Source organism: Alligator mississippiensis, chromosome 2 (assembly GCF_030867095.1).
Source record: "Alligator mississippiensis isolate rAllMis1 chromosome 2, rAllMis1, whole genome shotgun sequence".
NCBI lineage: Eukaryota > Metazoa > Chordata > Crocodylia > Alligatoridae > Alligator > Alligator mississippiensis.
The window spans coordinates 270,674,534-270,696,408 of NC_081825.1; the positions used below are offsets into that span (position 1 = coordinate 270,674,534).

The 21,875-nt window shown below is 44.7% G+C and overlaps 1 long non-coding RNA gene across 1 annotated transcript in view; it reads left to right on the forward strand.

Moving 5' to 3' along the window:
- Positions 1-21,875, forward strand: part of LOC109281701 (uncharacterized) — a 137,060-nt gene that overhangs the window by 88,310 nt on the left and 26,875 nt on the right. Inside the window, exon 3 of the long non-coding RNA XR_009459621.1 lies at positions 5,271-5,365. This is a non-coding gene — a long non-coding RNA (uncharacterized LOC109281701). The remainder of the gene's footprint in view (positions 1-5,270; positions 5,366-21,875) is intronic.

Consider the following 21,875-nt stretch of genomic DNA (forward strand, 5'->3'; position numbering starts at 1 on the left):
CTTTTTCTGCAGTTATGCACAGTAACCTCCTGTATTTGGCATATGCTAAATGTAGGCAAATGTAACAAATATTTGTTTCCATGTATATACAGTATCTACATTGTTAATTCTTAGACTCTAAGAGCAAGTGTACCTATTTTTAGAACTCTGAATCTAGCAAGAAGAATAATGTTAATACTGTTCCCACTTTTATCAGCTTCTTCCTGGCCCCTGCTCTTTCTTTCCCTCCTCATTTCTAAAACCACTATCCAACTGGCCATTAGAACATGGAATATTCTTTCTAAGAGACAAGCTTGTTTCTCAACCCTCGCTTTACTTCCCCAGTCTCTGAGCATGGATTCTTCCTGCTTCAATAAATGTTGGATTTTTCATGAGCTCCCAAACTGGTCCTCCTCCTTAGCAGAGCCCAAGAGTAAGATTCAGGACAAATCTCTATAGAGTTTCAAGAGGTTCACTGGTGTCCTGACCTAGCCCATGGTCACAAATATTATTCCTCCCACCTTAATTGCCTCTCTAGTCTTATGACCCAGCTTTCCAAAATGGTTTCTAAACATGATTAGGGGCAAGGGATTCGTGGAGTTGCTGTAGTGATTGAGTGGAAACTTTCTTGCATGCGTAACTAGAAAGATAGCCTCACTAAATGCTTGTACTACACATACATGTAACAGAAATAGGTAAAAAAAATAGTGAGGGCTCAATGCTATCATGCAGATAGCATGGGCAACCACACAGGGATCCTGGATCAAGTATTTTTATGTCAAAGTAATCAGTCTTCTTAGCAGAGTCAAGAATCTGTGATAGGAATATTTGAGATCAGAGCCCACCTGCTCCTGGTAGTTAGCTTGCATAAACATGTGGAAAGCATTTGGCAAACCTTGAATTGCATGGTAAATTGAGTCTTCTGCAAAATGACACACGCACTATCCGATCGACTGTTCTGCATGTTCACTACCCCAAGCCAAATACTGACATCTGCATCTGGCCACATCAGAAATTTCCTTATCCACCCTCTGCGAAGTAATGAAGTACTCTAACAATTAAACTTCTAAGAATTTGCTAATGTCTCAACAGACTAAGGTCCAATCATGAGGTCAGTAAGAACTGAGTACACTCAGCACTTCTCAGGAGATGCTTTTTGCCTCCGCTTTACAGCATCTGACCCTATTTCACCTGCACTCTAAATGAATAAATCAAACCCTGGAATTTAATTCATATTAATCATGCCACAATGTTTTACCAACTGATGATCTATATTAGCATAAGAGAAGTTTATGTAGCATGGATATGTTTGTTCTCAAAGGGCAATTTCATCTGTGATTTGATCAATTCTATCATTATACTATCAAATGATGATTATAGCAGCATAATGTAGTCTAGGTACCTAGCTGTCTCCTTTTAGTGAAGACGGCACTTATGGCACATGCTGACCAAAGGCTTATGAATTACTTTTGCTGCATCACTTGGTCTCAAAATCTGAGAGTAGTTTCAGTTTGTTTAACAAGACAGCATCTAGTGTTACTGAAGCCTTTTCTGAGTTGAAGTGAAGTCCTAATGTTTGATCCAGTCTCTTATGGATAGCACTTTTCATCTTCCTCAAATGTGCTACTTCTTGTATCCAACTGGCTCAGTTTTAATTTCCTTCCAACCACATGCACCCCGAATGTGCCATGGTAACCTTGGACCAAAGTAAATTGTAATTGAATGGGAGCCTAGAAAAGAGACTGACGGGATGTGGTACAGAATTGTAGAACCATACACTGATCCTATGTTGAGGGGGTGGCTTTTCATTTTCCAGCAGTCCCACAATTGTCCTGAATCAATTCTGATTAGTTTTATGGATGAGGTGAACTTCAGCTAAACTAATCGTTGATTGGTCCCCATGCAAGATCACCAAGCATTTCAAATGAAGGTCATGTAGCTAACTTGGCTGATTATAATCATGGTCTAGTTCCCAAAACATGAGCAACAGAAATGTGCCCATTTTTTTTTACTTTAGAATAACTCTTGGCCATTAATGGCACACATGCCATGAGCTATACATTCCTAATTCCATCAGATTTGATTTATGTTTCTCTAATCTGACCTGAATGGGAAGCTTGACTAGCTTGGGTTTTGTGCTTCAGGGTATATAGGCTCATTGCAGTGACCTCTTCTAGCTTAACAAATATCTTATTGACACGTAGAACATTCAGGGTAATAAAAATATATCATGTTTATCACTGCTTTCACAGCATGCATAGATATGACACTGGAGCATTCAGCCATAGCAACATTAGACAACCATTTATTTCAGCCAAAGTCTTTGCAAATAATGTAGAACTCAGCTGATAACCTCCAAGCAGACATGGAATATTGCATTTAAAATAAGGTGTATTTTCTTTAATTTAAAAAAACAACATTATTTTTCACCAAATAAAGTTTGTTCATAATTCTGTCTTAAAATTGCCTGTTAGTGCTCTTTATCAGACTTTGCTTCCATTGGCTTATAACATTTCCAAATTTTAACCATATGAGCGAAAATCTACCACACTGTTCTATTGGCTTCAGGTTTAATTTTTTTATTTTTTTTAATTGCAGTCAGAACAAGTTAGTTTAGGAATAAATATATTGCATTTCCCTTGTTAAAGACTTGTTCTGACCTTTACTCAGTGAAGCTGTACTGTCCTCCTGGCTTAAGATAGTAACTTAAAATTTAGCAAAAGGTGGTCACTGTGCCAGAGATGTACCATTTGCTGTTCTCATGAAAAGCCACTCAAAATTGCCAAGTTATGGGTCTATGAAAAAAATCATAAATCCTTCATGCTCAGGAGGGACCTTCTTACTGTGGTAAATTCATAGCACACAGGGGATGAACTGACATAGGAAGGCAATATTGTACACTCACTTACATTGGTATAAATCTCAGTGAATCCTATTTATTTCAGTGAAGTTCATTTAAGTGACCATATGAGAAAGGATTGTATCCTATTTGCATTTATGATAGTGATTTTCATAACAGGCCCCTGATCCTAACTGGGGATTCTGGGTACAATACTAATACAAATTTAACAAATGGTTTAAGCACTCGTTACATGGCTCAAAGGCATACCACTCCAAAGCTGGATGATCTCTGATCTGTGCTACCCAGCTTGTGTTACACTAAGGTGTAGCCACTATAGCATCTTAGTGCAAATATCTCACCTGCCTGCCCACGCTCGCACTGGCCCAGATTGGACCCAATAGCCCCCACCCCCCTTCCCAGCATCCCGGATCCCTGCTCACTGTCTCTGCAGTCCTCTCTCCCCCCACTTGCTTGTGGTTGCCCACGCTGTCTGTCCCAGGGAGCAGGCAGGGAAGAGTTAATCTTCCTGCCTGGCTGCTGGGCCAGAAGACCAGCAGTGGCATCTGGGCAGGCAGGTTAACCTTTCCCTGCCTGCTTCCCCTGGGACAGACAGCACAGGGAGTCACAAGTAAGTAATGTCCCAGTGGCATGGGGAGGCAAGAGGGAAATCTGTGGGGTGTGGGAAGGTCTGGGGTTGGGTGGGGGTGTGAACTGCAGGATCCCTGGGGGCAGGGGAGAAAGCCCGGAATGAGGGGATACTTACCTTTCAGTCCACCAGGCTCCAGCTGGCCTGAAGTGTGACTGCTTCAAACTCAAGATAGTACTAACACCAATCAACATTCGTGCAGCTCACAATGTAAGGTGTAACAAGGCCCTAACACTTATAACAACATTTACAAGTTCTGGTTTTGTCAAATCCAATTAATCTGTCATTCCTCAAGAATTTTACTTTTCAGTAAAAAAGGATACTTATTCCTTAGAAAGCAACAGTGATGGTCTCAGTTCATATATCCTAAATCTCAGTATAACTTGAAATGTATAACCTTAGAGTTCTTGCATCTGGGGCTTTGTTTCAAGCCTACTTAGAGCAGACAATGACTTCCTTCCCATGTAGTACAGAACAAATTCATTACACTATAGGTTTTTCATCATCCAGGGAAGCATCAGAGGTTGCTTCCCAGATGGAGGACCACATTTGATGGCATACAGTTCTGTTTTATGTTGCTTTGTAACTTGAGATCTTAAGGAGGAGAAAAATGATATTTTGTGCATGAGAGAGAACTACAGTACTTAAGTCTTCACAGTCCACTGTATCTCCATGAGGTTTGCAGGGCAGGATTAGAAAGACTATATCAGGAGGTTGCTGGGAAAGATGCAATGGTTTAATTTTTATATATCATTCCACACTGTTCTTTTAATCTTGTATGTTCTTCATCACTTAGGGACTGACTTTCATAGATGCTAAGCACCTCCCTTCTGATTCCAACAGAAGTTAGCAGGACCTGAACCTTAGCAAACCATACTCTTATTGTTCTTGTATTTGTATTGTAATTGTGTAGGTGCATTGGATCATAGGAAAGTAGGGCTGGAAGTAATTTTGTGGCCCAGTGGAGGGGGTGATAAGCTGATACAAATGTTGTATCATATTTGGTGGAACAATGCTATCTTTTTATTAAAATTTGGGATACTGTACAGTTCCATTAGTCTTTTTTTTTGTGGGCCTCACGAGGTCATCTAGTCCAGACCCCAGCTCAGGGCAGGATTATCCCTGACTAAACCATCCCAGTCAAATGTCTGTCTAATATGTTTCTGAAAATTTCCAGGGATGGAGATTCCACAGCTTCCACAGATAGCTTGTTCCACTGTTACACCACCCACAAAAGTCCTCCCAATCTCAACCCTAAATTTCCTCTGCTGCAACAAGGCCATTGCTCCTAGTCCCATTCCCTACAACAAAAGTCTGCCTCTAGCCTCTTCGTAATCACTCTTCACTTATCAAATCCCCTCCTCCCCCTGCCCCCCTCGATCTTCTCTTCTCCAGATTAAACATTAGTTCTTTCAGCCTTTTGTCATAGGTCATGTCGTCCAAGCCTCTAATAATTTTTGTTGCTTTCTGCTAGACTCTGTCTAATCTATCCACATCCTTATTGAAGTGTGGAGCCCAAAACTGGATACAGTACTACAGGTGAGGCCTCACCAGTGCCAAATACAGTAAAAGAAGCACTTCCCTTGATTTGCAAGAGACAGTCATGTTAATGCAACCCAGTAGGGTCTTGGCTTTTTTTGCAACAAGAGTGCATTGTTGGCTCATATTCAGCTTACAGTCCACTGTAACCCTATATCCTTCTCTGCTAATTATTTCCCTGTCTGTATTTTCGCATGAAATTTTTCTGTCCCAAGCACAGGACTTTGTATTTGTCTATGATGATTTTTTTCTGTTTGGTTTCAGATTATTTCTCCAGTTTATTCAGATCATTCTGGATTCTAGCCCTGATCTCCAAAGTGTCTGCAACTCTACTCAACTTGGTGTCATCCAGAAATTTGGTAAGCACGCACTCAATCAAAAATAGGTTGCGGGTGGGGTTGAGCTAAAGATCAAAGATTTTCTTTTATATGTGGGAAAGAATACTGTGAGAGAGATGTTGCATTTGACTGAAGATCATTATATAGTATGAGGCATTTATTATTATTATATTATAATAACATTTAGATATTCTCACAATGGACCAGGACCCTAACTGGTCACCATACAAATGCAGAACAGACACGGCACCTATTCCAACATCCAAGTTTCCTAATTTCTGTGAAGGGCTTTTCTCCCAGCACAAAAGTAACACCTGTGCATGGCCTTAATTTCATCTATGTTTTATGTTAGAATACTAGGCACACTCATGACTGCATAGGAAATGCGTAAGTGCTGCCACTAGGGGGGTACAACTCCACACCACCACTGCAGTGGGGGGCACATTCCATGCTGCTGTTGCTGCCCCCACTCTTGCCAAGTGTTGGGCCCCGCTGGGCTGCAACCCCACACCCCACTGTTGACACAGAAAATCTGCCACCACCCCAACTGCTCCTGGGCCCTAGCTCTAGCCACGCTGTAGCCCTGTGCCCCTTGCCCTGCTAACAGCACAGAAGTCTGGGGCAGGGGGCATGTGCCCACCATGCCCTACGCACACCACCCACAATGCATTGCCAATGAATGATTGAAATAAATTAGGACATGATCACATATGCAGATTACACCAATTCATAAAGATTGAACACCTGCTAGAGAACAGACCAGAATTACAAGAATTGTTTGAGATTGTAAAGTAAGAGCCTCATTTTGTTGGGAAGAGATTAACATTGGTGTAAAACTAGGATTTAACAAAACCAACTCTGAGTATAGGTGCACTACAGAAGATTAGTTTGAAGTGTGGTCTATCAAGTCTAAGGGTGAAAGAGGAGACAAAGCTTGTAAACTGTATAAACAGAGTTGTCTCTGGGAGCTAGTGAGACATGTTTAGAAAGAACTATACCTTACCTGTGCATTGCAGTAAGTAGGTAGACACTCACATACTTATCACACTGAGTAAGAGTGAGTTTTCCAGTCACTGCAAATAATGATACATGCTATGCTATAGTACATGTTTCTTTTTGAAAAATATAGTATTCATTTGCTACATAATGACCTGGACAACAGCAGCACTTTTTAATAACATGGGGAAGACACATTGATTTTTCTGATTTCTGCTCTGAGGGGAGTTACTGAAAAGCAGTAGCTCAGCTACTCTTCACAGTGGAGTCATTTACCTGTTCAGGATGAATTGCTGGAGGATTGTAAAGAATTGAATATTTGCTGCTTCTTTTTTTAGCTTGCTGGAACAATTTTTCAAGCAGAGTTTAACATATCGGTGTGCTACTAATAAGAAAAAGCTGTTTTCTGAGTTAGATGCCATTAAAAAAAGAAAAGTACTGCCTCAAGTTTACTTTCCCTCTTCTTCATTTTTTCAAGTTCTGTTATTGTTTATCTGCATAATGGAAAAAAAAGAAAAGGCCCCTTAGTTTGTGGCTCAATTTCTGCAATTCTCATTAAGAGTTAGGCTACCTCATCTGAATGGAGCCCCATTCATATCAGTGGGACTCTGCATGTACCTAGCAGTTCATCTATCCACTGTAAATTGCAAGGTATAAAGTTAAACAGAGAATCTAACAGAAGGGCCTCCTTGAGGACTGGTGCCAGGGCATGGAAGGAAGAATGGGGTGCTTGTGCTTTACCCATACATCAACAAATAAAACAAATCCCTCTGATGGGCAGCCTGTATTTCACCAGGAGGCTCATATCCTTAACCTCCAGTTCTGCTAATGTCAAAGATGCCCAGATCCCAATGGGGATGAGCATGGTATGAAAACCTAGAGGAAGAAACTGTTTCAGTGAGAGGGTTGTATTGGGTGAAGGGAGTAGAAACATGCTTGTTTCCCTTTTAAACACATTTTTGCTCCTCACAGTAAACAAAGGTGGTTAGCCATGTTAGTCTGAAGTCAGGCAGAAGACGAGGCATGGTGCCACCTTAGAAACTGCCTAATTTTCTCTAAGGTGCTACCCTACCCTGCTTTTGCCTCACAATAGATTATATCATTTATCTTACCTACCACTGTCACCATGGTATTCCTCCCTTACAATTTCTGTCCACCCATCCTTAAGAGCCCACTCCACAATTACCACCCAGTTCCTCACTAGAAGCTCCCCACACTCTACCAAGCTAGTCTATAAGTGTGTTTAAACATTTTTTTTTCATGAATTTTAACCTCTCAACAAAAATCAGTGTTTCTGTATCTAAAGTTGATAAAAAACTTTCTTGACGAAAGCCACAACCTCTAGTGCCACATCATGGCATTGTGGCAGAAATGTTTTTCATAGAATTTCTTTTTGTGAAGGGGGAGGAAGCTATTATATCTTCCTGGGATTCACCAAAGACGAATATACCTCTTCTGCTCGTGCTTGTAGGGAGGCAGTTAGACAGGCCAAAGCTACCATGGAGCTGAGGATGGCAACCCAAGTAAAAGACAACAAGAAATAGTTTTTCAGATATATAGGGAGTAAAAGGAAGACCCAGGGAGGAATAGGACCCCTGCTAAATGGGCAGAAACAATTGGTGACGGACAGGGGGGACAAGGCTGAACTCCTCAACAAGTTCTTTGCCTCAGTGTTCCTAAGCGAGGGACACAACAAGTCTCTCACTGGGGTTGTAGAGAGGCAGCAGCAAGGCGCCAGACTTCCATGTGTAGACCCTGAGATGGTGCAGAGTCACTTGGAAGAACTGGATGCCTTTAAGTCGGCAGGCCCGGATGAGCTCCATCCGAGGGTGCTGAAGGCACTGGCTGACATCATTGCAGAGCCACTGGCGGGAAAATTCGAACGCTCATGGCACACGGGCCAAGTCCTGGAGGACTGGAAAAGGGCCAACATGGTCCCCATTTTCAAAAAGGGGAGGAAGGAGGACCCGGGCAGCTATAGGCCAGTCAGTCTCACCTCCATCCTTGGCAAAGTCTTTGAAAAAATTATCAAGGCTCACATTTGTGAGAGCCCAGCAGGACAAATTATGCTGAGGGGAAACCAGCACGGGTTCGTGGCAGGCAGATCATGCCTGACCAATCTAGTCTCTTTTTATGACCAGGTTACAAAACGCCTGGACACAGGAGGAGGGGTGGATGTCATATACTTAGACTTCAGGAAGGCCTTCGATACGGTATCCCACCCCCTACTGGTGAACAAGTTAAGAGGCTGTGACTTGGATGACTACACAGTCTGGTGGGTGGCGAATTGGCTGGAGGGTCGCACCCAGAGAGTCGTGGTAGATGGGTCGGTTTCAACCTGGAAGGGTGTGGGCAGTGGGGTCCCGCAGGGCTCGGTCCTTGGACCGATACTCTTTAATGTCTTCATCAGTGACTTGGACGAGGGAGTGAAATGTACTCTGTCCAAGTTTGCAGATGACACAAAGCTATGGGGAGATGTGGACACACCGGAGGGCAGGGAACAGCTGCAGGCAGACCTGGACAAGTTGGACAAGTGGGCAGAAACCAACAGGATGCAGTTCAACAAGGAGAAATGCAAAGTGCTGCACCTAGGGAGGAAAAATGTCCAGCACACCTACAGCCTAGGAAATGACCTGCTGGGTGGCACAGAGGTGGAAAGGGATCTTGGAGTCCTAGTGGACTCTAAGATGAACATGAGTCGGCAGTGTGACGAAGCCATCAAAAAAGCCAATGGCACTTTATCGTGCATCAGCAGATGCATGACAAATAGGTCCAAGGAGGTGATACTTCCCCTCTATCGGGTGCTGGTCAGACCGCAGTTGGAGTACTGCGTGCAATTCTGGGCGCCACACTTCAAGAAGGATGCGGATAACCTGGAGAGGGTCCAGAGAAGGGCCACTCGTATGGTCAAGGGCCTTCAGACCAGGCCCTACGAGGAGAGACTAGAGAAACTGGACCTTTTCAGCCTCCGCAAGAGAAGGTTGAGAGGCGACCTTGTGGCTGCCTATAAGTTCATCATAGGGGCACAGAAGGAATTGGTGAGTATTTATTCACCAAGGCGCCCCCGGGAGTTACAAAAAATAATGGCCACAAGCTAGCAGAGAGCAGATTTAGATTGGACATTAGGAGAAACTTCTTCACAGTTCGAGTGGCCAAGGTCTGGAACGGGCTCCCAAGGGAGGTGGTGCTCTCCCCTACCCTGGGGGGCTTCAAGAGGAGGTTAGATGAGTATCTAGCTGGGGTCATCTAGACCCAGCACTCTTTCCTGCTTGAGGTCCCTTCCGACCCTAACATCTATGAATCTATGAATCTATGAACCTAACATGGAATTCTGGGTCAAGTTAACAGCCTGGATTTCCTCATTACTTCATCCTCAAGTATAATTCCAGAAAACAGCTTAAGTGATAGGATATGTAAATAATGGGTTCCACCAAACATATATAGCCCATCTGGATGGGGGTTGCAGCACAACAAGTTGCCAGTATTAACTAGTGGTCAGTGTGTAGTGTATTTTATGTACCTTTTTCCATGCTGAATATACAGTAGATATAAGTCAAGTTGGCTATAGATTTTGTAAGTAAGCAAAAATAGTTTGGTTGTAAATTGTCTGGGAACAGGCGCCATCAAGGTTTTAACTATTCAACTAGGGGCATAAATTACACATAAACTGATATAAGTGATTGGAAACCAATTGAAACCTATAACAGAATAGATGTTTAACACACAGAGGCCAGTTTCACAATGGCCGAACCTGGTTTAAGATAGACTTTCATAGATTCATAGATTCATAGATGTTAGGGTCGGAAGGGACCTCAATAGATCATCGAGTCCGACCCCCTGCATAGGCAGGAAAGAGTGCTGGGTCTAGATGACCCCAGCTAGATACTCATCTAACCTCCTCTTGAAGACCCCCAGGGTAGGGGAGAGCACCACCTCCCTTGGGAGCCCGTTCCAGACCTTGGCCACTCGAACTGTGAAGAAGTTTCTCCTAATGTCCAATCTAAATCTGCTCTCTGCTAGCTTGTGGCCATTATTTTTTGTAACTCCCGGGGGCGCCTTGGTGAATAAATACTCACCAATTCCCTTCTGTGCCCCTGTGATGAACTTATAGGCAGCCACAAGGTCGCCTCTCAACCTTCTCTTGCGGAGGCTGAAAAGGTCCAGTTTCTCTAGTCTCTCCTCGTAGGGCTTGGTCTGAAGGCCCTTAACCATATGAGTGGCCCTTCTCTGGACCCTCTCCAGGTTATCCGCATCCCTCTTGAATTGTGGTGCCCAGAATTGCATGCAGTACTCCAACTGCGGTTTGACCAGCGCCCGATAGAGGGGAAGTATCACCTCCTTGGACCTATTTGTCATGCATCTGCTGATGCACGATAAAGTGCCATTGGCTTTTTTGATGGCTTCGTCACACTGCCGACTCATGTTCATCTTAGAGTCCACTAGGACTCCAAGATCCCTTTCCACCTCTGTGCCACCCAGCAGGTCATTCCCTAGGCAGTAGGTGTGCTGGACATTTTTCCTCCCTAGGTGCAGCACTTTGCATTTCTCCTTGTTGAACTGCATTCTGTTGTTTTCTGCCCACTTGTCCAACCTATCCAGGTCTGCTTGCAGCTGTTCCCTGCCCTCCGGCGTGTCCACTTCTCCCCATAGCTTTGTGTCATCTGCAAACTTGGACAGAGTACATTTCACTCCCTCGTCCAAGTCGCTGATGAAGACATTAAAGAGTATCGGTCCAAGGACCGAGCCCTGCGGGACCCCACTGTCCACAGCCTTCCAGGTTGAAGCCGACCCATCCACTACGACACGCTGTGTGTGACCCTCCAGCCAATTCGCCACCCACCGGACTGTGTAGTCATCCAAGTCACAGCCTCTTAACTTGTTCACCAGTATGGGGTGGGATACAGTATCGAAGGCCTTCCTGAAGTCTAAGTATACTACATCCACCCCTCCTCCTGTGTCCAGGCGTTTTGAAACCTGGTCATAAAAAGAAACTAGATTGGTCAGGCATGATCTGCCTGCCACGAACCCGTGCTGGTTTCCCCTCAGCATAATTTGTCCTGCCGGGCTCTCGCATATGTGAGCCTTGATAATTTTTTCAAAGACTTTACCAAGGATGGAGGTGAGACTGACTGGCCTATAGTTGCCCGGGTCCTCCTTCCTCCCCTTTTTGAAAATGGGGACCACATTGGCCCTTTTCCAGTCCTCTGGGACTTGTCCTGTGCGCCACGAGCGTTCGAATATTCCCGCCAGTGGCTCTGTAATGATGTCGGCCAGTGCCTTCAGCACCCTCGGATGGAGCTCATCCGGGCCTGCCGACTTAAAAGCATCCAGTTCTTCCAAGTGACTGTGCACCAACTCAGGGTCTATGCATGGAAGCCTGGCGCCTTGCTGCTGCCTCTCTACAATCCCAGTGAGAGACTTGTCATGCCCCTCACTTAGGAACACTGAGGCAAAGAACTCATTGAGGAGTTCAGCCTTGTCCCCCCTGTCTATCACCAATTGTTTCTGCCCATTTAGCAGGGGTCCTATTTCTCCCTGGGCCTTCCTTTTACTCCCTATATATCTAAAAAACAATTTCTTGTTGTGCTTTACTTGGATGAATGTAGTCTCAGACTGAATTGGTTTAGGCTAAACCCGTCTATCGAACTTGTGTCCCAGATCCCCTCCCAACACAAGTTACCTCATAGTCCCCAAGAATCCCAGGATGCCTTGTGACTCCTGGCCAACCCCACTGCCCCCCATAGGGTGGGCAGGGTAGCCTTGGCCCATGCTGCTTGCTCCAATTGGGCCTGGCTGCCCTGCCCCTAGGCTGTCATGGAGCTGAGGCAGTGAAGCCTGTGTTCTGCAGCTCTGCATCCTTCCTGCACCTGTCAACCCATTGAGGCAGAAGGAGAGGGAGGAGGGGAAACAGAGCCCCTCACCCCAGCCCCTGCCCCCAAGCCCTGGTCTGTGAGGTTTGCCCCTCCCCCCACCCTAGTGTGGTTGGGCTGGCATGAGTCATTGGCACACAGGGGGGAGGATGGGAAAGGAGTCCCCTGTCAACAGGATGGCACCCCAAGCTGGGCATGAGAACACCTGAGAGGATCTCCATGCCTCCAGGGGGTTTACCACACCCTGGCTAAGAGTCCCCCAGAGCCCTGGTCTGCCCAGCTGTTGGGGTGGTGAGGGAGATTCCCCAATCCCCCATGCATGCCAGCTGCTGAGCCCCTCTTCCTACCAGCCTCTGACCCACAGGGAAGGGGGAAGAAACCCCATCCCAGTGCCAAGCCAGGGTCTGCCCCCTCCCCTGATGGCCCAGATCAAGCCCACTACCCCCCTCTCCAGTTCCCTCCTCATCTTCCCCCCACCACTGATCACCTGTGACTGCCTGCACTTTCTGTCCCAGGGAACAGGTAATGAAGGGTTAAATTAATGGGGTCTGCTCTTCTGGCCCAGATAGTAGCAGCTGCTGCAGCAATGGCACCTGGGCAGGCAGTTTAACCCTCTTTGCCTGCTTCCTGGGGGACACAGCACAGGCAGCTACAGGTAGTCAGGGGGTGGGGATAAAGTGGGCAGGGAGCTGGAGTGCTGGGGAGGGTGGGGAGCCATGGATCCAGCAGGGGAGTGGGGAAGACCCTGGCTTAGTACCAGGATGGGGGCTCCTTACTCTCTCCATCTGCAGGTTAGAGGCTAGCAGGGATCAGGGCTGAGCAGGCAGCCCAGTGGCACAGTGGGGGAATTGCCTTCAGCATTGGGCTCCCTGAAGCTGGCCTGATATTGGCTTGGGGGGAGCCCAGGCTGGGGTGGGGGAAACACCTGGAGGCATGGGGCACCCCTCCTTCATGTGGGCAGGCCCTGGTTTGGCACCAGGATGGGGACCTCCTTCCTCTCCCTGCGGGTGAACAGAAGGGGTTGGGGGCATGTGCTGGACAGCCAATTGGGGATGGTCCTGCTTGACTGGGCTTAGCAGTGGCCGTTAGGCTGGGGCTAGGGACAGAAGTTGCACATAAACCTGTTTAAGTAATCAGAAAGTGGTTTAAACTTGGAACAGAACAGAAGTTCAGTGCACATAAGCCAGTTTCAAAATGACTGAAACTGGTTTAAGATAAGCCTTGTTGAATGTAGTATCAGATTTAACTAATTTGGGTCAAACTGGTTTATGAAACTTCTGTCCCAGACCCCCTCCTGGTTTAAGTTAAACCAGAGTCCCCCAGCATGCTTTCCAGTCCTGGGCTGGGTTGTGCTGTCTGTTCCAGGAGAGAAAGGCCCTGGTGAGGCTGCAGCTGGAGTACAGTGTCAATTCAAAAAGGATGTGGAGAAGTTTGAGAGGGTCCAGAGCAGAGCCATGCACATGATAAGAGGTCAGGAAAACAGACCTTACGATGAGAGGCTGAGAGCCATGGGACTCTTCAGCCTGGAAAAGCACAGGCTCAGGGGTGATCTGGTGGCCACCTATAAGTTTATCAGGGGTACTCACCAGTATTTGGGGGAACGTCTGTTCACCAGAGCACCCCAAGGGATGACAAGATCGAACAGTCACAAACTCCCCCGTGACCATTTCAGACTAGACATAAGGAAGAACTTCTTTACTGTCCGAGCCCCCAAGGTTTGGAATAGACTGATGCCGGTGGTAGTTCAAGCACCTACCTTGAACACCTTCAAGAGATATTTGGATGCCTATCTTGCTGGGATCCTATGATCCCTGCTGACTTCCTGCCCTTTGGGCAGGGGGCTGGACCCGATGATCTTCGGAGGTCCCTTCTAGCCCTAATGTCTATGAAATCTATAAAGTGGGGAGGAGGCAGTGACTGCTCCCCCAAGGCAAACCCTGACTGGGAGCTGGGGCCAGGGAGTGGGGTTAAACCCTCTTTCCCCCAGTTAAATCCCCTTTCCCATGAATACGGAGCTGCCCTGCCCTGCCCTGCCCTACTTACTTAAAGTTGGCTGTGACTGTGGACTATATATCCTAGAGGCATCTGGAAGCAAGAAGAGGAAGTGTTAAGCAACCCTGCAGAGTCCTGCTGCTATGATTCTGTACTGCAAATCCCAGAGACCTTGGAGACAGCAGGAAGAGGCATGTGGCTGTATTTCCTGAATCAAAAGTGAATGTGTGTCCAATTTTTTCTCAGTTTAATCTCTGTAGTTTAGACTAACCTGCAAAGATTAAATTAATTCAGCTTCAGTCTTTTTGACTGTCTGTACTTAGCCTAGTAGGCATGCTAGATCAGCCTCTGTCTCTGGCCTGTATCAGTGCCGGCATCTGCCTGCTTTTCCCAACTGAAAAGTGAATGTGAGTTCACTTCATTAATGATTCAATCTACACAGTTTAGAGAAACCTGTGAAAATTGGATCGATTCCGCCTTGGGCTTTTGACTCTCTGTACTTAGTCTATAGGTCCCTCTTCAAGCCTTTTGTTGACTAAGATGGCAGTTAATCCTGTTGTTACAGGAATTCAGAACTGGGTGTTTAGTACACAACATGGTCATGGGTAGCTGGAAGGTAGATGTGAATCAACATATTCCCCAGCAGGCTTCCTGTGATCTTTGGATATGAATTGAAGCATCTCTCCTATGGCATTGCTGCTCACTCCTATCAGACTTTAGTTTTCCTTAAAGTGCAATATCTACCCAGGGCATAGGGATTGCAAATTTCTCTTTTTGGCCCTCTACAAATAAATTGATACCAATGTGTTTAAAAGTTTTCTAACTGGTGAAACACAGACAATGTCTTCCATTTTAACATATAATTCATTCTTTCTATCACATTGAGTTCTGTATAAAACCATTTATGATATGCCTGAAAATATTTGTTAAAATCTTACCTGAGTGAAATGTAGGGTGAAAGAACAGATATCAGAAGACATTGGTGAATAGAATTCAAATAGTGATAAAATGCTAATAAACACATGGGGACAGCCGCCACTATTCAAACTCCAAGCCGCACATTTACAGAGAACAAAACTGCTTTTTAAAACTGTCATTTTCAGGTGGATGGAAAGTAATGTTTGTTCTAGTTCATTTCAGAGTTTTTTCATAACTAATAAACTCCCTTGGTATAAAAATTACCATTGAATCTGAACAGCTAACAGTCTGACTATTGGACAATAAAGCTACTTAAAAAGTTATTTATCAACATAAATGATTTTGCATAACAGACGCATTGTATGCAGAAAATGATGAAGTAATATGCCTATGATTTTTATAATGTAATACCCTGTAACTAATGACTTTAAAAAAAAAATCATTTCACATTTCTAACAATTTTGTGCAGGAGCTAATGATTTTATATGACAAATGGTTATGCAAAAAAGAATGATTTTGCGCAGTTAATGGCTTCATACAACTAATGAGTGAATACCACTCCTACAATTTTAGTGCATATTACTCTCAGAGTAATCATTCATCCTAAAGATTTTTTATGCCTTTTTTTAAATGTATTGTATGCTAGTCCTTTGTAAGATGTATTTCCATATGGTTCCTCTAGTTTTCTGCATACTAATGAATTTCCAGTGTGGTTAGTATGTATTAAAATATACTACAAAAGTTATTATAAAATTGATTTCCTTTTATAGTGATTTGATATTGACAGTCCTCCATAGTCCCCACATTGAGTTAATTTTAGTTAATTGACGGTTCTGATCTGAAATACATGTTCACTTATAACCTCTTTAGCATGCCATTTTTAGTTTGAGACTAAAGTTAATTTTCATTTCAAAGGGAAAATGCAAATATTGTTTCTAGCTTCAGAGAATTCCCAATGGGATACTTCCTGACATCTAAGTATTTGAAACTGAATTTACTGCACTAGTAGGGAAACATAATCATGTAGCCAATAAGGTATGCTGTGCTTGCCTTTAAAGTTATGACTATCAGAGACACAAGTATTTGCTATGAGAGCTCGTGTCTGAATAGCACTTCGCCCTGTCCAGTGAAGTTATGGACACTTCCCATTTCAGTCCACAGGAAATGAATATATATAAAGATGTTAAGGGTCCTGCAAGATTGAGGTTTGAGTTAATGACTAGAGAAAGCATTTAATCAAAGGATATTATGTTAAGATCGAGAAATTTTCACTTTCATTGGATAGATGTTGGTCAGCTCATGAAAAATCATTGCACTTCAGAAAACAGCAAAGGAAAACTGGCCAATCTAATAGTTGAGAAATTAATATTGTCATTGATTTCCTTTATTAGCCCACAGAAATTTCTGTTGATTGACTTCCTACCTTACTTATACACCTTAATTAATTAGAACCGTCTTATTAAAAATACTTCTCTCTGATAACATATGTAAAGATCCACAAACATTACTATCCATTTCATTATGGCATTCATGCTTAGCTTTTGCTTATTTTAATTTAATGACTAGACTGGGGGAGGGGATTCTTTTGTTTTGATCCTTTTCAGGTTGGCCGGTGACTGTTTTATTTACTTAACATTTTATTCAGCAAATGCATACATCATGTAGTTATGAAGAAATTACCTCTGCTGTTTACTATTGCACACTTACATGCACTCATTGAGAAGTAGAAATCTTGGCTTTCCTGAAGCACTGAGTCTTTGAAACAAAATATAAGATTACAGGGATAGCCAGTCATTTCCAGCACAGGAAATCCAGGATGGCCAAAGATGCTGGTAATAGTAAAGAGAGCTATCAGACATAATCTTTGTGATATTTGTGCTTTAAAACTGCAATGTTTATGATTGTTTTGGATTTCATTTGGTGTTGATATATTTTCAGTCATGCTGGTTTTCCATGCAAGAGATGCAAGGTAGATTTTGTGGTAGGGTAAATTGCCGCAAATATTGGTGGTGAACAGGTGGGCAAAATCTGTCACGTTCTAGAAATGCCCGCATATTTTTGCTGCTTTTGCATGCTTTAAATGGCTCGTTGATACAGAAAGCAGCTTGCTGCTTCTTTTTAAAGAGGAGGTAAAAATGCCAGAAGGACAAAAAGAAAATTTCTCCAAGTAGGTGAGTTTAACACCTTATGCATAAAAGTTTCACAGTGGGTGAAACTATGTAGTTTTAAATGTGTAAATGGCAAAAAAAGATTTTTTTTTTCATTTCTGTACCAAGACTGGCCATCCATCCAAAAAACATTGATAAGAGCTGATGTGTATTTAAACATCTTTAAAATATATAAAGGTAGCAGTTTATTTTAGATATAAATGGAGTGGGCTATAAATCCTTAGCTTTGTTTATATCTGGAAAATCTGATTTTTAGTTGTGTAATACCTAACAAAGATAACTAATCCCAACAGTAGCATGACTAGTAGGGGTGTACAAAGCTTCAGTAGCTGATTCGATTCAGAGGAGATTCAGCCTGATTCGGGGACCGAATCTCTGAATCTGAATCAAGTCGGGAGACCAAGTAAAAGCTCTGCATCAATTTGAAGCATCTGAATTGATTCGGAAAAGCTTTGGAAAAAGAGTTGGCCGATTCAGAAATTCAGCCATAGACTAAACAGGCAGCTGAGACAGCTGCCTCCAGCTGGTAAGTCTTTTGGGGTAGGGGGAGGGAGGGAAGAAAGGGTTGTGGGGGAGGGAAGGACTGGGGCTGGGGCTGGGACAAGGACAAGCTGCCCAGTCGGGACAGGGGGCACATTACTCAGGGTAGGATTTGGGCACAGCAGTGCTGGGAGCAGGAGCTCTGCCTTGCTGCCCTTGCCCAGCTGGGAGGAGGGGAGAGGATGCGGGTATGGCAGGGGCCACTGGGGCCTAGCTTTGACACGTGGAACTGCCAGTTTGATTTCCCAGCCCCTGGTTCAATTTGCCTGGGAGCTGGGGTGGCTCCATGTGTCAGCCAGAGCTCAGCCCCAGTGGCCCCAGCTCCCAGACAGTGTGTGGTGCTTTGCTGAACTGCACTGCACCAGCACCATGGGGTGGGTGCCAGGTGGGGGGAGCGACTCCCCACTGTCCTCCACTGCCCGCTGCTGCACAGGGAGGCCAGGAGGGGGATGGGGCCAGGCAGCACAGCCATGGGGGCTTCTCCCATGGCTCTTCCTGCAGTGCCTGCCTCTGCCCCAGTGGGGGGAAGCCACAAGGGCTATGCCCTGCTGCCGCTTGCCCAACCAGTGTGGGATGGGGGTGCGATGCAGGTGTGACTCACTTCAGGCAGCGGCAGGGCAAAGCCCCCACTCCTAGTGCTGCCACACCCTCATCAGTGCTCGGAGCAGGGGCTCTGCCCTGCTGCTGCTTGCCACCCAGTGCAGGGGGTACGGGATATAGGCACGGCAGCGCTGGGAGTGGGGGCTATGCCCTATCGCTGCTTGCCCCTTTCCACACAGAGCGAGCAGTGCCCACATCCTGCCCCCGCCCCCACCCCCAACCTGGGTGGGCAAGGGCAGCAGGGCAGAGATAGGGGAGAGGTAGTCACAGCCGGAAGAGCCATGGGAGAACCTGCAGACTCCTGGCTATGCCTGTTTCTCCCCAGCCTATCTGAACCTCCAAATCTCTCCAAATCAGCACCAAATCTTCCAAAGCTGATTTAGCCGAATTGATTGAGGATAGTGATCCAAATCTCTGAATAGCTGAATCCTGTCCTCTGAATTGGCTGAATCTGAATCAAATACTTCCCTATTTGCACAGGGCTAGTGACTAGGGTGTGGCAACTGCAGTACCTGTCCCACTCACCTATGTAAGCAAGGACAGAAAAATATCAGCTGCAACTGCAGATACACAATCAGTCATGGCAGCAGTTGGAAGTCGTTGCTACTTCCTTCCATGTGTCTCACAGCTCGGCTGATTTGTTATGCTTTTGCACCCCAATTTTAGAATAAGAAATTGGCAAGTTTTAAAATATTGTAAAATACATTTTTTTCAATAACCCTTAAACAAAATAAGCTTTTTGTTTTATTCATAGATTCATAGACACTAGGGCTGGAAGGGACCTCGGAAGATCATTGAGTCCAGCCCCCTGCCCAAAGGGCAGGAAGTCAGCAGGGATCATAGGATCCCAGCAAGATAAACATCCAAATGTCTCTTGAAGGTGTTCAAAGTAGGTGCTTGAACCACCTCTGGCGGCAGTCTTTTCCAAACCTTGGGGGCTCAGACAGTAAAGAAGTTCTTTCTTATGTCCAGCCTGAAATGGGGACAGAGGAGTTTGTGACCATTCGACCTTGTCATCCCTTGGGGCGCTCTGGTGAACAGACATTCCCCCAGATCCTGATGAGCACCCTGATAAACTTATAGGTGGCCACCAGATCACCCCTGAGCCTGCACTTTTCCAGGCTGAAGAGTCCCATGGCTCTCAGCCTCTCATCATAAGGTCTGTTTTCTTGACCTTTGAACATGGATATGGCTCTCCTCTGCACTCTCTCAAGCTTCTCCACATCATGTTTGAATTGTGGAGCCCAAAGCTGAACACAGTACTCCATCTGTGGCCTCACCAAGGCTGAGTACAATGGGAGAATGACATCCTGAGATTTGCTGGAGAAGCATCTATGGATGCAAGCCAGCATTTTGCTCACTTTACTAACTGCAGCATCACATTGAAGGCTCATGTTCATCTTGTGGTCAATCATGACCGCCAAGCCCCTTTTGTCCATAGTGCTAGCCAGCATAGCACTGCCGAGCCTATACGCATGCTGCAGGTTTTTCTTCCCAAGGTGAAGAACCTTGCATTTTTCAGTGTTAAACACCATCAGGTTCTCATCCACCTATGTCCTGAGCCTGTTAAGGTCAGCCTGGATCACCCTCCTGTCCTCACGTGTGGACGTTTTACCCCAGATTTTGGTGTTGTCGGTGAACTTGGCCTGTCCACTTCTGATACCGATGTCCACATCATTAATTAAGATGTTAAATAGTATAGGCCCAAGGACACAGCCTTGAGGGACCCAACTGGTCACAGTACAGCACGACAATTGACTTCCATCAACCACCACCCTCTGGGTCTGACCACAGAGCCAATTCCCCAGCCAATGGATCGTGGTGAGGCCGAGGCCAAAGTTAGCCAGTTTTGCTAAGAGGTGATCATGGGATACCAGATTGATGGCTTTTTTGAAGTCAAGATATAAGACATCAATCTCTTCTCCCTTGTCCAAGTGATAGGTCACCTGGTTGTAAAAGGAAATAAGATTGGTCAAGCAAGACCTACCTGCAACAAATCCATGTTGGCTATCCCTCAATATGTTGCCATTGACCAGTCTGTTAAGAATGGCCTCTTTGATAATCTTTTCTAGGACCTTCCCCAGGATGGAAGTCAGGCTGATGGGCCTGTAGTTTTCCGGATCCACTTTCCTCCCTTTCTTAAAAATAGGCACCACGTTGGCCTTCTTCCAACCTTTGGGCACCTCACCAGAGTGCCAGTTGTTCTCAAAGATCCATTCCAGGGGCTGATCCATGATGCTTGCCAGCTCCTTGAGTACCCTGGGGTGTAAACTGTCAGGGCTGGCTGACTTGAAGGTATCCAGCCTCTCAAGGTGTTCCTTCACGAGGCCAGGATTGATGGAGGGTAATGAATCTCCCTCACCCAGGCCTTCCTGTCCCATAATGGACAGAGGCATCCCATGGGATTGTTTGAAAAACTGATGCAAAGTACCCATTAAGCAAGTTTGCTTTTTCCTGGGCGTCGGTTGTCAGTTGTCCCATTTGGTTTAGCAGGGGTCCAATGTTGCCATTGCTTTCCTTCTAGTTCCCCACATATCTAAAAAAGAACTTTAGAATGGTAATGTATGAACTAACTTTTAATATTAAATGGGTATAATTGTTTTAAAAAAAGGAATTAAGATTAAAGGTCTATGGATCTAAGGCACAGTCCATTGTATTATATGCATTGGAACTATAGAGTGATGGCATCATGGTTCATTACAAAATAGAAACAAATTCTAATTATTTTTAATACAGCTTTTATCTCTACCAAGTTCTACAATATGGGAACTCATCAAATCTGAAACAGGGTTGTTTTATAATGTAAGCACTTTAACTCAATTAAGAAGTATAAATTACTGGGTAAAAATCAGATCATGTACCCTATCAGATTCCTCAAGAAGTGCATTTTAGAAGCCTCTTCTCTTCCAAATAAACCCTTATTTAAATGCTTAAATAAAATTTATACTATCGTCCAGAGAAAGGGCATAGAAATGTAATGACAGTTATGACCCAGTACTTCTACCATATTTAAAACAAGATATAAATTGAAGAATTAAAAACCCCAGCTTACACACTGATAGGCAGGCAGTATGATTTTTCTCAAACTTCCCCTTCTTTGATATTAATAAAGCAAGCACTCTTTGGCCTAGAAACCAACCTATCTGAAGTACAAAATCACAAACTATACAAACTATGGGCAGCAATTGTGACTGTGATACATTTTAATGAACTCTGCAGTTGTCAGGGGAAGGTGGACGAGATATTTTCTTGTGGGAAGAAAGAGATAAATGACCTAAGACACTATTGTGGTTGTTAAACCCCAACTCCATGCAGCGCCCAATGACTAGGGAGACGACGATCCAATTGCTCATGGATCCTGTTACTCATTAGCCAGATCAAGCAGGAAGCAAACACCAGCACACATTGCTTGCAACAGCTTTATTCAGAATGGAGACAGCTTCGGAT